This window comes from Hypomesus transpacificus, chromosome 13 (genome assembly GCF_021917145.1).
Source record: "Hypomesus transpacificus isolate Combined female chromosome 13, fHypTra1, whole genome shotgun sequence".
Classification (NCBI taxonomy): domain Eukaryota; kingdom Metazoa; phylum Chordata; class Actinopteri; order Osmeriformes; family Osmeridae; genus Hypomesus; species Hypomesus transpacificus.
In genome coordinates, this window is record NC_061072.1 from 4,211,888 (window position 1) to 4,227,165 (window position 15,278).

The 15,278-nt window shown below is 42.9% G+C and overlaps 1 pseudogene; it reads right to left on the reverse strand.

Annotated features, from left to right (window-relative positions):
- Positions 1-315: 315 nt before the first annotated feature.
- On the reverse strand, positions 316-9,491 carry LOC124475807 (annotated as a pseudogene).
- Positions 9,492-15,278: the final 5,787 nt, after the last annotated feature.

Below are 15,278 nucleotides of genomic sequence, written 5' to 3' on the forward strand. Positions count from 1 at the left end.
TCCTTGTTTCATTTTGTCACCATATCAAGAGTCCAAAGTTTCAATCTGGATATCTTTCATCACTCCATAATCCGAACATGGTGGCAACATTAAATACATTTATATTTAGTCATTTAGCAGACGCTCTTATCCAGAGCCACTTACAGTAAGTACAGGGACAATCCCCCAGGGCAAGTAGGGTTAAGTGCCTTGTCCGAGGACACAAATAAAATCTACATAGCTCAAATGCTATGGAACCAAAATAGCCCAACTGAAAAGGTAAATAATGCCGCTACATTACTAAATGTAAATAAAAATGGCTTAGCATGTCTTCCCTTAAACAAAAAACTGCCGCGTTATAGCGTCTCTCACGACCCTGCCAGTAAGGTAGTCGAGGGTGATGGTGTCTACCACATCTGGGGGTTGCTGGCTGACAGGTGGGGCTCTCTCCCTTCTTATGGAGGCCACATTGTGGAGCACGGCACAGGCTGTCACCACTTGACAAGCCCGGTCTGGGGCCACTCGGAGCCACGCAGGCAGTTGAAGCGTGCTTTGAGGATGCCAAAGGTCATCTCAATCTTGACCCTTGTCCTGCTAAGGGCCACATTAAAAGCAGTCTGTGGCCGTGTGTTGGGGTCAGGATAGGGGGTCATCAAAAAGGGCTGGTAGGCGTACCCTCGGTCCCCTACCAGCAATCCACTGAAGAGCCCTGAAGAAGAAAATTAAAATTAGCATAATCGGTATAACAAAATGCGATACAAAATGTTAGTTACAATTGCCATACCTTTCTCTAGTCTGTGGCACAGTGCAGACTCCCTAAAGATCTGGGAGTCATGGACTGACCCAGGCCACTTTGCCTCAATGCTGGTCACCAAGCACTGATGGTCACAAGTCATCTGCAAAATAATCTTGTGTTAAAATCCATCCACATAACAGCATTAACGTGAGGGATACATCAATGTGAATTAGAAGGACTCCTCCTTTATCAGTATGACCAAACATGTGTAGCCTGCCCTTTATGCTTTACCTGAACGTTGATGCTGTGGAATGACCTGCGATTTATAAAGTCACCTTCATTCTCCCCCAGCGATGCAGCAATGGGGATATGGGAGCAATCGATTGCCTCAATCACCCTTGGGAAGCCTAAAGAGTATGATGAATTTCATATGCAATATTATTATATATATATATTTATACCATGGTCTGGGTGAATACTCGATTCTGATTGGCTGCAGGGGTGTACATTATAGGGTGATAACGGACACCTACTGCGTCATTGCAGCAAAACTGTCTTTTCACCGTTCTAAATTATTCCGCTGGCAACATAGTATCAAGAGCCTGTGTCTAAAACAAGTAAACATAGCAACAATTTCCGTTTACAAGCCTTCGTTTACAATGTATTGACAATTAGCTACTCTACTAACATATCAACTCAACAAAAACTCTGGCCTACATTACAAAAATGAGTGACTTCAACATTTTGTTTAATTTATTTGGAAAATATGAAAACTTTGAGACCTGGGACGCAGCCCAAGAAAGAGAAAATGAAGAGAAATGGAAGAAACGGCACAAGGAGATAACACCAGGTGAATAAAATCAGATAGAAGAAGACAAAGACGAGATTAACACAAAAAAAAACAACGAAATGGGCAATTAATACACTAAGGGACTTCCTTTCACTAAAACAAATGGGGGGGGAGGGGGGGGGGGGGGGGGGGGGGGGGGGGGGGGGGGGGGGGGGGGGGGGGGGGGGGAGTACAGCGTTGCCAGCCTAAGGTGTTTAAGGGCAGGTATTAACCGTCATATAACTGCTTTCAATATCATGACTGATACAAGATTCAAGAGCAGTAATGCGGTGTTTCAATCTATAGTTAAGTTACAGGAAAAGAGGTAAAGATACAAGTAGGGTTCATACACATTTTGACCAACGAATTTCCATGACTTTTCCATGCCTTTTCAATGACTTTAAACCAAATTTCCATTACCAAACTTTTTGTGAAATCTTTGTGTATACGTTAAAAAGTTGTATTACACGGCTGTTCGTAATACTGTAGAATGCTCCATTCACTTAAATGGGGCTTCCCAACGTTCTGCGGTGAACAATTGTTTTACATTTGAACTTTGCTATGCATATTTGACCGCTGTCAAGGGAAGTGGCCTTTTTGCCTCGGATTCACATCTTTCGTAGCACTCCTCAAGCAGTCCGGTAACTTTTCAACCCCAGCGTACTCCGTTGCTTAGCGACGTCAGCTGATTTGAAGCCTAAAGAATGTTCAACGTCTATGAAGTTCAACATCAAACTATTTTTCTGCTGATGAACACTACGAACGGTAACAAATAAATTGTAAAAAGACACACAGTGTTAAGTAATTTTTTTGGCAAGTAGCCGTGTAATAAGCGGCATAATGTATAGAACGCCGGTCATAGTCGGGAAAATAAGCCCCTTCAGCCCACATTACCTCCGCAGTTAGGACTTCATTTTTTGTCACAGCATCGGTTATCGACCCCTGCTGCTAGGCGTAGCAGTGGACCTCGCTGTGGTGAGAAAGCCGGTGACATGTAGCTTTGCTAGCAGCACCCATCACCAGGCTGCTGTAGCTTTGCTAGCAGCAGTTCTCTGATGTTTGCTACCTTTGGAATGGCTAGTTAATGCCAACTCCCATGTTTGAAATGTCGAATGATTTTCCACCACACAACCGACATTTTGCTCGTCAGTCTTTGTCTGTTTAATGTATCTTTCCATTTGTAGCCAAGCATCGTTAAAGCTACACTTTCCTGGCATTTTGAATGATCCCTCGCGCTTCTCTGAGTTACTGTTGCTATGTCCATCTAACTTTTCAGTTAGTATGAGAGCGTATGCCTGTTTATATTTTGAACATATTTCTTTTAAACGCGTGTGAATTATTTAAAACTCAGCGTAAATGAACAACATGAAAATATGATTATAACAACTTTCCATGACTTTTCCAAAACTTTTGGGATTGAATTTTTTTCAAGCAATTTTCCAGGCCTGGAAATAACCATTTTAAAATTCCATGACTTTTCCAGGTTTTCCATGACCGTACGAACCCTGTACAAACTTCCACCATCCCCGCATTTCTGAGTCCGACCTTGAGAAGATGAAAAATTCCCCAGCACTGTCTCCTGATACACTCCGTGGCTTGGTCCGAAAAGTCTGGTTTGATGTGCAACTATGTTTGGCTCGGCGTGGCAGGGAGGGAAAATGGGAGCTGTCAGTGGCATCTTTCATCGTCCAGAGAGACGAGGATGGGGTCGAATGTGTCAGCCTGGCATACAATCCTGAAACAAAAAACCACAAAGACCCGAATGACCCAGACAAAGAACCTGAGAGGTTTTATGTTTGCCAGGCTCGGAGATCCGCTGTGTCCGGTCAAATGTTTTAAAGCATACATCGCCAAATGTCCATCTGATGTCAAATCATTCTACCTCCACCCGAAACGTGGCATGATGACCTCCAAAATATGGTACAGTCGGGAGCCGATGGGTGTCCACTATCTAGGCAACATGCTGAAAAAGATCAGCGAAGAGTTTATTTGTTTACTCTTAACCTAGTCTATAGCCTAATGTCTGTCGCGTCTAATAAAGACATGGCAGTCTAATTTTGTGACCACATTTTCTCCCTCCATCCCCAAAATATAGGTTGATAGGCTAAATATCCTTATCCCTCTACCTTTCAGGTGGGTCTTTCAAGGGTCTACAGCCTTCGCAGCACCGCTGTAGGTCGGCTCTCGGATGCTGGCCTGGAGAGCCGCCAGATAATGTCTGTGACAGGCCACCGATGCGAGAGCAGCCTGCGGGCTTACTGGGCTCCGTCGGTGCAGGAGAGAAGAGATTGGAGCCACATCTTGTCTTCCAATACGCCGAAGAGCAGTGCCTATCATGGCCAGCCCCCTAAACAGCCTCCTTCCAAGGCCACTTTACCTGAATTGCCAATAACAATATCAAATTTCACAATAAATGGCAACGTCGAATTCAATTTTAAATAAATAAAAAACCGGCCTGTTGCTAGCAAAATGGTTTACCTGCTGTGCACCATGCTGATCTGGTGCAAAATGGCCGTTCTTCTTCTTTTTTTCTATTTATAACCGATGATTTCCATTGGCGCCAATCTTTGGAGCGCAATTATTGTATAATTATAACATGTTTCTTTGCAATAAAAACATTACTTAAACAAAACGACCCGACAGCTAAATTGTTGCATTACAAGACTATGGCCGGTATACGCTAGGCTACTTTGTTCGTGAAAATCTGGATATGGATTTTGGGACAGTGACATGGCTGGTTAGCTAGCAAATCTTATTGTCAAACATACTGTAAAATTATATTTACTGTTTGCCAACCGTACACAATGTTATTGCATTTAAATCGTGCTAGCATAACGTTAGCTTTCGGGCTAATATCTCAGCCAAGGGAAAGCCAGTGCTGGTTCCATGAGCTGAGCGGACTATAAAATATCAGAGTTGGCCAACGTTAAAAAATTTTAGATTTCTATTGCAAAATGCCTTAAAACATAAATTAATGTTTGTAAAAAAAAATCGTTGGCAAGTGACCAAGCGGCGCGTCCGCTGCGCGTCGGACGGTTCACGCCTCCGCATCGTACATTATCAGATGATATTGGACACCTCGTCGGGCATTATCCCTTAAATATTTCATATGCAATATTTGTTAAAGATGACATTAAAATGTAAGTTAATATTTACCTGCTATTACATAAAAGTCCTCTTATTGTCTGCGTGGGGAGGTGCCCTGGGAACACGACAAATGTGTCCACGTGTGCCGTTAAAGCAAGCACCACCTTGCGAATAGCGCGGCAGACCGTGTTTTTGCTAATTTTCTCTGCATCACCCACTCTGTACATGAAAGTACCTCTTGCAAAATACCGCAGCGCTACGCATACAGGCAATGGGACTGTGAGCGCACGGCTTCGATGTGTTGCATTTGCAACATATGGCCCAAGAAGCTGGCACAGATAGGTAATTCCCTCAGCTGAGAATCGATATCTTTCATAAAGATGGTCATCGTGGAATGCCAGCGGGTTTTGCCGGTCTCTAAAAGTTCTGGCTCTTCTGAGCGCACCTCTCACTAGCCGCGCACTGTGAGGGAATGATAGCATTATACTGCTGATCAATGCTGCTATACCAATCAATATCTAATATGAATATGTAAACACACATGTTTTGTAATGCTAATAACTAAGATACAAATATTGAATGTGATCAATTGATTTAATAAAGTAACAGATAAGAAACATTGAAATGTAACTTTGGTGTGTGGACAAGAATGCAGATGTCAGGCAAACTGACTTGGGAGGCGAGTTTGTGACGCTCAGGGACTGGTGTGAGCACAATGAGCTAGTCAGCTCATGGGAGTAAAAGTGTCAACTTGGGAGATAAGGTGATGCTGGGAACATAACTCTTCTCTGCTTCAGGACGAGTCAGACCGGACAGTTCTTACTATGGATAATATGCCCCCTTCCCCTGGAGACCCTGCCCCCCCCTTCTCACTGGATGCCCCCCTTCTCCTTGGAGCCCATCTGCCCCTTTACATCATCTGACCTAGGAGTGGTCTTACCCTCTCCCCTTCCCCTTGAAGACCCCACCCCGTATATCATCAGGACCTCGAGATGACCTGCTCTCAACTCTGGAGAACTCAAACCCCCCCCCCCTTGGATTGCATCAGACCTGTGGGTCTTGTCCACCCCCCTCCCTGAACAACACCAGACCTGTGGGTCTTCTCTGCCCCCTCCCTCTCCTAACATCACCAGGTCCGTGGACTGCCCACCTTGCGCCAGCATGAACGCCCTGGACATTTAATTGGTTAACAATAGCCACCCCAAGGTCTCCTGACCAATGGCCACTCACCAGACCTCCCTCTCTGGGGAGTACAAGATCTGTCTCCCAAGGGCGGGGAGACAGAACTTGGGAGGGGCAGAACTTTCTCTGATATTCTGTCACAACCACTTTCTCAACGAAGGCCTTCGTTCGTTCTAATCTTATACTCTGTTTTGGTGGGACGACTGCTGTTGCATCATCGACTGATTCATTGTACTAGACTACGGACATCTTGGTGTGTTGTTTTCATTGTGTATCTTGTGATTGCATCATTACTAATTAAACTACAAATAACTTGGTACGATGCTTAACCGTGTATCATTCTTCCTCTCAACACCCAGTTTACACTATCCTTAACAATTGGTGACCCCGACGTGATCAAACAGGCACTGGGACAGGCCGAACACCTCTGTCCCCCGGACTACACAAAACCATTTCATCTGGATGTTTCTGAAACAGGTGGTACTGTTACGGCAGTTCTGTTTCAGAGAAAGGAGGGAGAAAGAAGAGTACTTATGTATCACAGTTCAAAACTTAGTAATGTAGAAATGGGACAAACAGGGTGCGGCAGACACCTGGCGGCTTTAGCCAAGGCCATCGAAAAGACAGCACACATTGTCATGTGCCACCCGCTAAAAGTCAACACAACACATGGGGTGGTGTCATTTCTTACCTCAAGGGCTTTCACCATCTCTGCAGTACGAAAAGCAAAAATATGTGGGACATTGACAAAACCACACATTTTCTATGAGACTGGAAACATCAACATGGCCCCTGAGTTGGATCCTGCTGAACTCATACCACACAACTGTGAATATGTATCTCAGAAGGATCTGAAGATAAGACCCGACCTTACCACCACACCACTAAAAGACCCGGACAGGACACTGTTTAGCGACCGAGAGGCTGGCAGACAGATGTATTGGCCACATCAAGAGACAGACAAGGGCAGTTAAAGGATCATTTGACTCTGGTATCTGGATGGATGCTATAGGCGTACCAAGAGGAGTTCCAGACGAATACAAGGCAAGAAATCCGATTCTGGCAGGTTTTGAGTCACTGTTCATCTTCCCATCGATAAACAAAAACATGGAGTGGATAAATTACATATACTACAATCAGCAACGATTTGTGAACTTTACTAGAGACGCTATAGGGGGACTAGCCGAGCAGCTAGACCGAACCAGCACCATGACACTGCAGAATCGTATGGCATTGGATATGTTGTTGGCCGAGAAGGGCGGAGTGTGCAGGATTTTTGGAACCCTGTGCTGCACATTTGTCCCTAACAACACTGCACCAGATGGCTCCGTGTCCAGGGCATTGAAGGGACTGACGTCTCTGAGTAAGGAACTGGCCGAGAACAGTGGAGTGGACAACTACTTCACATCAATGTTGCAGTCCTGGTTCGGTAAATGGACATCTACTATTGTCTCAGTGGTGGGGGCAGTGACAGCGACGGTAGTCATTCTGATCATGTGCAGCTGCTGTTTCATACCCTGCGCTAAGAACCTGATTGGAAGACTGACCAACACTTTAACAGGGCAGCAGGCACAGTGTTATCTGGAGGAAATGGTGGAATTTGAAGTTCACTCAGAGATCGAGCGTTTCTGTGAGGCTACAAGTGGACAGGACTGGAGCGACGGCTGTCGCTAGGGCCATGTTCTCTTTCCTCACGGCATTATCTTTTGAACCCCTTTACTTTCACTAATCACGTCCTTATTTACACTGGGACATATCTTAATTAGTAATATCCAGTTTGATTGTTATTCAATGTTCTCAAATGTATTTTATTACAATTCTAAAAGCTTGGCTAAAGTTGTATGTATGTGGTGAAGGGGACCTGTGAGTATGTTCAGGTCTGCCGTGGGTACATGGATGTCGAATGTCCACTCTGTGGAGTGACGGTGGGTTTTCCCCTATAACATCATTAGGGTTTTCCCACTGTGTCCAGTGTGTCCACACCACTTGGCCATAACGCTGCATAGTCTCATTATTATCGTTCTAAGCATTGTGTTCCTTAACGGGATATTTTAAATTTTGTGTTAGTTGTCACACCCTTTAAAGGGTGTGAAAGGAGGGATTCCAAGAAAACTTTAAAATATCCTGTCCGAATTAACAGTTTCTTTCTACATGTATTGACTCTTTTAATGTTCTGTTTAACAGATTGACTGATCGTACGATATGGTCGTCACACCCTTTAAAGGGTGTGAAAGGAGGGATCCATGAAAACTTTAAAATATTAAATTTTGACTGTTTTGATGACCATATGCGCATGTTTAACCTAGTTATCGACTGATTTTGCATTTCAACATCTAGTTTGACTGTATTTTGGTTCATTGCTTAAGTGTTTTACGCATGTTTAACCTAGTTAACAACTGATTTGCCTTTACTGCCAGACTGGGATATTTTAAATTTGTGTTGTCACACCCTTTAGAGGGTGTGAAAGGAGGGATCCATGAAACTTTAAAATATCCAGTTTTAATGTTGACACCACATAGTGGTGTCAAAGGAGGGATTGTGAGGGAATGATAGCATTATACTGCTGATCAATGCTGCTATACCAATCAATATCTAATATGAATATGTAAACACACATGTTTTGTAATGCTAATAACTAAGATACAAATATTGAATGTGATCAATTGATTTAATAAAGTAACAGATAAGAAACATTGAAATGTAACTTTGGTGTGTGGACAAGAATGCAGATGTCAGGCAAACTGACTTGGGAGGCGAGTTCGTGACGCTCAGGGACTGGTGTGAGCACAATGAGCTAGTCAGCTCATGGGAGTAAAAGTGTCAACTTGGGAGATAAGGTGATGCTGGGAACATAACTCTTCTCTGCTTCAGGACGAGTCAGACCGGACAGTTCTTACTATGGATAATATGCCCCCTTCCCCTGGAGACCCTGCCCCCCCCTTCTCACTGGATGCCCCCCTTCTCCTTGGAGCCCATCTGCCCCTTTACATCATCTGACCTAGGAGTGGTCTTACCCTCTCCCCTTCCCCTTGAAGACCCCACCCCGTATATCATCAGGACCTCGAGATGACCTGCTCTCAACTCTGGAGAACTCAAACCCCCCCCCCCCCCCTTGGATTGCATCAGACCTGTGGGTCTTGTCCACCCCCCTCCCTGAACAACACCAGACCTGTGGGTCTTCTCTGCCCCCTCCCTCTCCTAACATCACCAGGTCTGTGGACTGCCCACCTTGCGCCAGCATGAACGCCCTGGACATTTAATTGGTTAACAATAGCCACCCCAAGGTGTCCTGACCAATGGCCACTCACCAGACCTCCCTCTCTGGGGAGTACAAGATCTGTCTCCCAAGGGCGGGGAGACAGAACTTGGGAGGGGCAGAACTTTCTCTGATATTCTGTCACGACCACTTTCTCAACGAAGGCCTTCGTTCGTTCTAATCTTATACTCTGTTTTGGTGAGATGACTGCTGTTGCATCATCGACTGATTCATTGTACTAGACTACGGACATCTTGGTGTGTTGTTTTCATTGTGTATCTTGTGATTGCATCATTACTAATTAAACTACAAATAACTTGGTACGATGCTTAACCGTGTATCATTCTTCCTCTCAACACCCAGTTTACACTATCCTTAACAGCACCAAGCTCCACGGGGTCTTCTACGAACGGTGACGCCATTATCCTCTCAAGAATGTGTTAGTGGGCGGGGTTTTTATACCGGTTGATCTCTGATCTCTAACTTATCCTGCTCCCGACCAGGTTAGCCGTTCAGCATGTCTTACCATGGCGATCTACCCCGGTAACAAGTGATCCACCGTCGTAGTATAGAAAACCCTGGGTTAAACCTGAAGTTACCTCGCTAACGCCAAATCTTGATTCGTAGTGCAGGCCCCTGTTCATGTAATTGCGTGGCTACGAAGCTAAAATTAAATAAGTGGATATCTAGTTAACAACCACTGCAATGGCTAGCATGAGCAGATGTGAACTGGTAGCTAGCTAGATACGAGCTTCTGTGCAATGTTTCAGTAGCTAGACCAGCTAGTTAGCAAGGGACAGTACAATATTATTGCTAAAAAATAAACGAATGTTGCTAGTCTAGCTAGCTAACCAATAAACCGCTGAACATGAGTAGCTCTAATTGTGCCTTTTTCTTCGGCAACCTTTTAGTTATTGAGTGTGCACTAATATGGAACACTCCCCTTTAAGGTAAATGTAAATGTAATGGTGATTGATGTTAGGATTTGAGTTTGGTGGATCAATTGCTTTGGCCTTTAGCTAAAATAAATAAGAGCAAAATGTAAATATGTTAAAGGGAAAATAATGTGTTAAAAAAAAACTAAAGGAAATTTACCTACAAGATTTGATGCATTTGAAATTGCATTTTTTCAATCTTTCTAATTTGCGAAGGTTTCCACTTGCATTTTTGCAATCTTTCTAATTTCTTAAGGTTTCCACTTGTTTTCAGTTTTGTATCTGTTTGATTGCTAATGCCTCGTTCTGCCTGTAGGATAGTCAGCGTGTAGCTTACGTTTGTCCATTGCGACATTGGACTTGACCAAGCTACATCATGTCCGTTGTCTGTTTTCCTTAATTCCCCTTTACGGGTATGAACGGAGGTTGTGATGTGTTTTGACTTGTATGTTTTAAACTGAAATGAATATGTACCGTGAATTATTGATTGGTGTCACAGTTTAACCCCTTCAGACCTAAATTGTGTTCCAAGGTTGTGAAAAATATAATATAGACTTTTTCCCATCCTTGATGCAACCAGAAATGAGACTCAATAAAAAAAAAAAGTTTTATTAGAACTCTTTAATTGTAATTTTGGGTCCAAACAGTTGTAAAATACCAACAGTCATATGACCAGTCATATGACATGTTTTTAGTCTTAAATTTGTCACATTGACATCACATGGAACATGAACAGTTAAAATTGTATTGTTTTTGAAAGGTCCAAACAGTATATTTAACATATATAACATCATAGGTTTTTTTGTATGTTGTTATTTTACAATTTACCAACAAAAAACGATTGACAATCTCACGATTCTGTCACTTTAGCCTCATTTTCTGTGGGCATCTTTGAAGCAGTTTCTCTGTGACACAAAGCAGAAGTGCACCTTGCACTTGTCACAGTAGACATGTGTTTTTCAGCCTGGCAATTTGCACCTTGTTGCTTCTTTTTTTAGATCATAATTTGGCATGTGGTCCAGCATGTCGGTCTGCACCTCTTGAATGGGCCATTGTTCCATGGCTCTTTTCTTTTTTGCTGGCTCATCATGATGAGTTGGACTCGTACATGGACTGGATGTGCTGGAACTGCTCGGCCTCCCTCGTTTCCTCAATGCGTGGAGCTTCCCCACGCGCACAAGAGCTTCTGCCACGTTCATTTTAAAGTTGAGAAGATCCATGACTTGCTGTGGCCGAGTGCCCTGGCGTTCTTTGTCTCCACGATACTCAAGCCAGCTGTTCACTACAGCAACATCAAATGCATGAGTGATCATGCGCAGTGGCCATTTGCAGGACCGGATGTCAATCCTGTAAAGGCTGATGAGTTGATCCAGCTTGTCCACCCCTCCCATGGCCTGGTTGTATTTCTTCACCACCTCTGGACGCTTGATCTTCACAAACCGCCCCTCTTTCTGCTCCCACCTCTCAACTTCATCTTCATCTCCTACACCAACAAAATTGGAGGCCAGCACAACAGAGCGGTTATCAAACCACTTCACTAGAACCACCTTTCCATCCCTACTCCTCACTTCATCGTGGCTCCCCCGCCCTTTCTTTGACATTTCCTTGTCTGTCTGCAGTGGGGACTTTGCAAAGCGACAAACCCTAGCTGTTCCAGCTGCATGGATTTTCTTTTCTGCCAGCACTTCAAGGACATTGTAGGTGGTGAAGAAGTTGTCAAAGAAGAGCTTGTGGTTCGGAGCCTGGATTCTCTGCAAATCCAGGCTCCGATTTGCACTCTTGGCAAACCCAGCACCCCCATTGCCATATGTAGACCGACGAGGGCTTCAATCTCAGATACTGATGCATGTTTATACCCCTTGACTGCATTTTGTTCTGCATAGATGTTAGTCATGGTTGTCATCAGCTGGAACATCTCACTGGGAACATACTTCTTGAAGTAGTCATAAGGTGTTAGTGGCTCAGGGGGTTCAGGAGCAGGAGCAGGACTTTCCCATGTTGTGTTTACTGGGGTAAAGGGGGTGTGACGCCACTCAATATCACTTTTCTTGGTGAGGTTTCTCTCTGCCTCCTCTGGCTCATAATCCTCTCTGTCTTCCTCATCCTGACCTTCCACTGCCTCAACCTCAACTTCTTCCCCTACCAATGGTACCTCTGCCTCATCCCTGTCTTCCCCTGAAATCATTCACAAAACACTATTTGTCTGTATCTGTCTATATTGGCTTTTTGGTAACACTTTAATTTAGGGCCCTTGCATAACAACTTCATAACACATTCATAAGCCATACATAACATGTTAGTAAGCAATATATTAGCATTTATGGAGCGCTTATGTCAACCATCGCATATTGACATAGGGTGTGCTATGTCACCATACTGTTCCTGAGTATGTAAGGGCCCTAAACTTTGTTTGTATTACTATTATATATACATTTTTAAACTTATATGTGGTATTGAGACAATTTTTCAATATGACATTTCTTCCTCACTGACTTTCTACACTCACCAACTCTTGAAAATCTACCAGCATCTCCAACTTCCTCATCGCTTCCCAAGTCAACATCAGATATATTTCCATTGTTGATAAGTTCAAGGACTTCAATGGCTGTATATTCTGCATATGAAATATTTTCAACTTATTATCAACTCATTCTCTTGTTCTGATGTACTGTTTTTATAGTAATGAAGTCATTTACCAATACTGGAGAATTGAGTTCAATAACATGGTTTTGGACCCACTGTCCATTCTAATGGACAGCAGTATTTGAAACAATCCTGTGTAAAAACTTTCACAGAAACATGTGATATTACAACTTAATTCATACATTACATATTTCAATATTATATCAAATATATGACATTTTGGCAAAGATATCTATAAATGTAGAAAAAAACTTTATAATTATCCTTTACTTCGGCGTGTGGGGTTAAGTCCTGCCATGTCTCTCTTCAATGTGGTGGATTTTTTTCAAATAACAACAAGCAGAGCTATACTGCCATCTGTATCTATATTATTATTCAAGGAGTTTTCACACTGTTGCATTTTTTTCATGATTTAAAGCAACATATTAATGATTATTCTTGAATACTGTAGGGAAATGAAAAGGAAATGTAGAATTGGGGATATTTCCAGCTTCTTCCTCCCCCTGAAAAGGGGTACTGAGACAAAAGAGGGAGAGCTGGAGAAAAAAGGAGAGCAGAGTGAGAGAAAGGACAGTGATGGTCAACTGGGAAACAGAAAAGTCATGGAGATGGAATCAGCAGACCCACAGAAGAAAGAGATTCTGAGATAAGTGTTGATCAGGACATGGATACAGAGAAGGATGAAGATACTGGGACAGATAAAGAGAAAGCCAGGAACCCAGCGTTGGAAAGTGAGGGGAGACAGAGAAAGATTGAAATGCCTACCCCAAGTGCAGCTTTGAAGTGTATGGCAATGTTTTCATGCTTAATGCACACAACAGGTTAACATAATAAATACGTTTAAACAAACCAAAAATAAGTACTTCAGATGTACAATTACAAATGTGTCTAGTAGATTTATGTCATATAACATCTACATTCCCTGTTAATATGCTGTAGCATTAAATGTTCAAAAAACACACATTATTTAGTTGTGTGATATAAAAAGTTGTGTTACACAGACATATATTTCCAGTCAGATAGGGTTGATGTGACACAGTTATGTCAGGTGTACTCATGAATTTCATGTTACCAGTGTAGGCTATCTTATGTCATGGATATTTGAGGAAAACAGGCCCCTGTATGTAAATACAGCTAACTATATGACACTGTTATATAAATAATAAATGAATGTGCCACATCACAAATACCTCCTGCGGCCCTGCCACCCCTTTGCCACCACAGGTGAGAATGTCTAGATCTGCCCCTGGCGTGGGATATCTCCCCTCACAGTTTGACAATCCCCTGCTGGCGTAGGCAATAACTTTCATCTGTCCATCTTGCTGTTGATACAGAGCCGCCCCAAGGCCATGAAAACTTGCATCAGTATGGAGAACGTTTGGCAGTCGAGGATTGGCAAAGCCCAAAATTGGAGCAATTGTTAACTTTCCAATCAGAGTCCTGAATGCTTGTTCGCAATTAACTGTCCACTTTTCTCCAAAGGGTGACTTAAATGTGGGTGACAGAAATCTTTTTTAAGGTCAGTTTCTACTCCATTCTCTGAGATAACCTGTCCCAAGTATTTTACTGACTTCTTGAAAAAATGACACTTCTCAAGCGATAACCTGAGCCCAAACTCCTTCAGTTTGTTCAAAACTCGCATAAGTCTCTCCTCGTGCTGTTCAAGGGGTTTCTGAGAACACAATAAGGTCATCCAGAAAAACAAAAACGTATTTTTGGTTTAAAGAGCCCATGTATTTCTCCATGACTCTTTGGAATGTGTTTGGAGCGTTGGTTACCCCTTGTGGCATGCTATTGAATTCCCAAAATCCCATGGGAGTGACAAAGGCTGTTTTAGGCTTGTCTTCCTCTGCCATTTCCACCTGATTGAAGCCTGACTTCCATCACAGAGAACCATCTCGATCCTGTCAGAGCTGCAAAAGTCTCAATATTTGGCAAAGCGTATGCATCTTTGATGGTCTGAGCATTTAATTTTCTGTAAATCAATCTATAATCAGATTTTGCCACTCTTCTTTTTTACAATTAAAATTGACCATTCCCCAGGGCCATGCCCATGCCCCCTAAATTACTGTTGGAACGTCCGATACAATTCCCGGAACTGTCAAAAATCCATTGCGAGTACGGGGATAAGCTCTATAGTTGTCAGTGTGAGTGAGGATTTTTGGAGTAATAACTCCGCGATATCTTCCAGATCAAGGCAGAAGGTACTTCAATATGCAGTGGAAGGAGATATAAAAATTATTAAAATTAGCAACGAAGGGGAAACAACAAAAAATCGAAGCCAAAGCATACATGTCTCAAGTAGCCTTGTCTGGCCAGGCACTTGAACAGCAAGCACAGGGTTGGGATACTCAGGAAAAGGTCGCCCACTCACATAATTCTACGAAGATTAAAATTAAATAAGTTTATAATGGACTGTTGGGACGTTTTCAACATTGATACAGTATTTTAAGCTCCTGGAAACTTGCTGGCGTTCGCTGGCTAACTCAGCTTGCAATTTTACAGACATTAACATTTTGATTTCAACATTAACAAATGTGTTGGAATGACTAGTTATGCACTAGTAGTGGTAATGATACTAGTTGACATGAACCGTAACTGGGGATGTTCCCTCAACTAACATATTTTAGA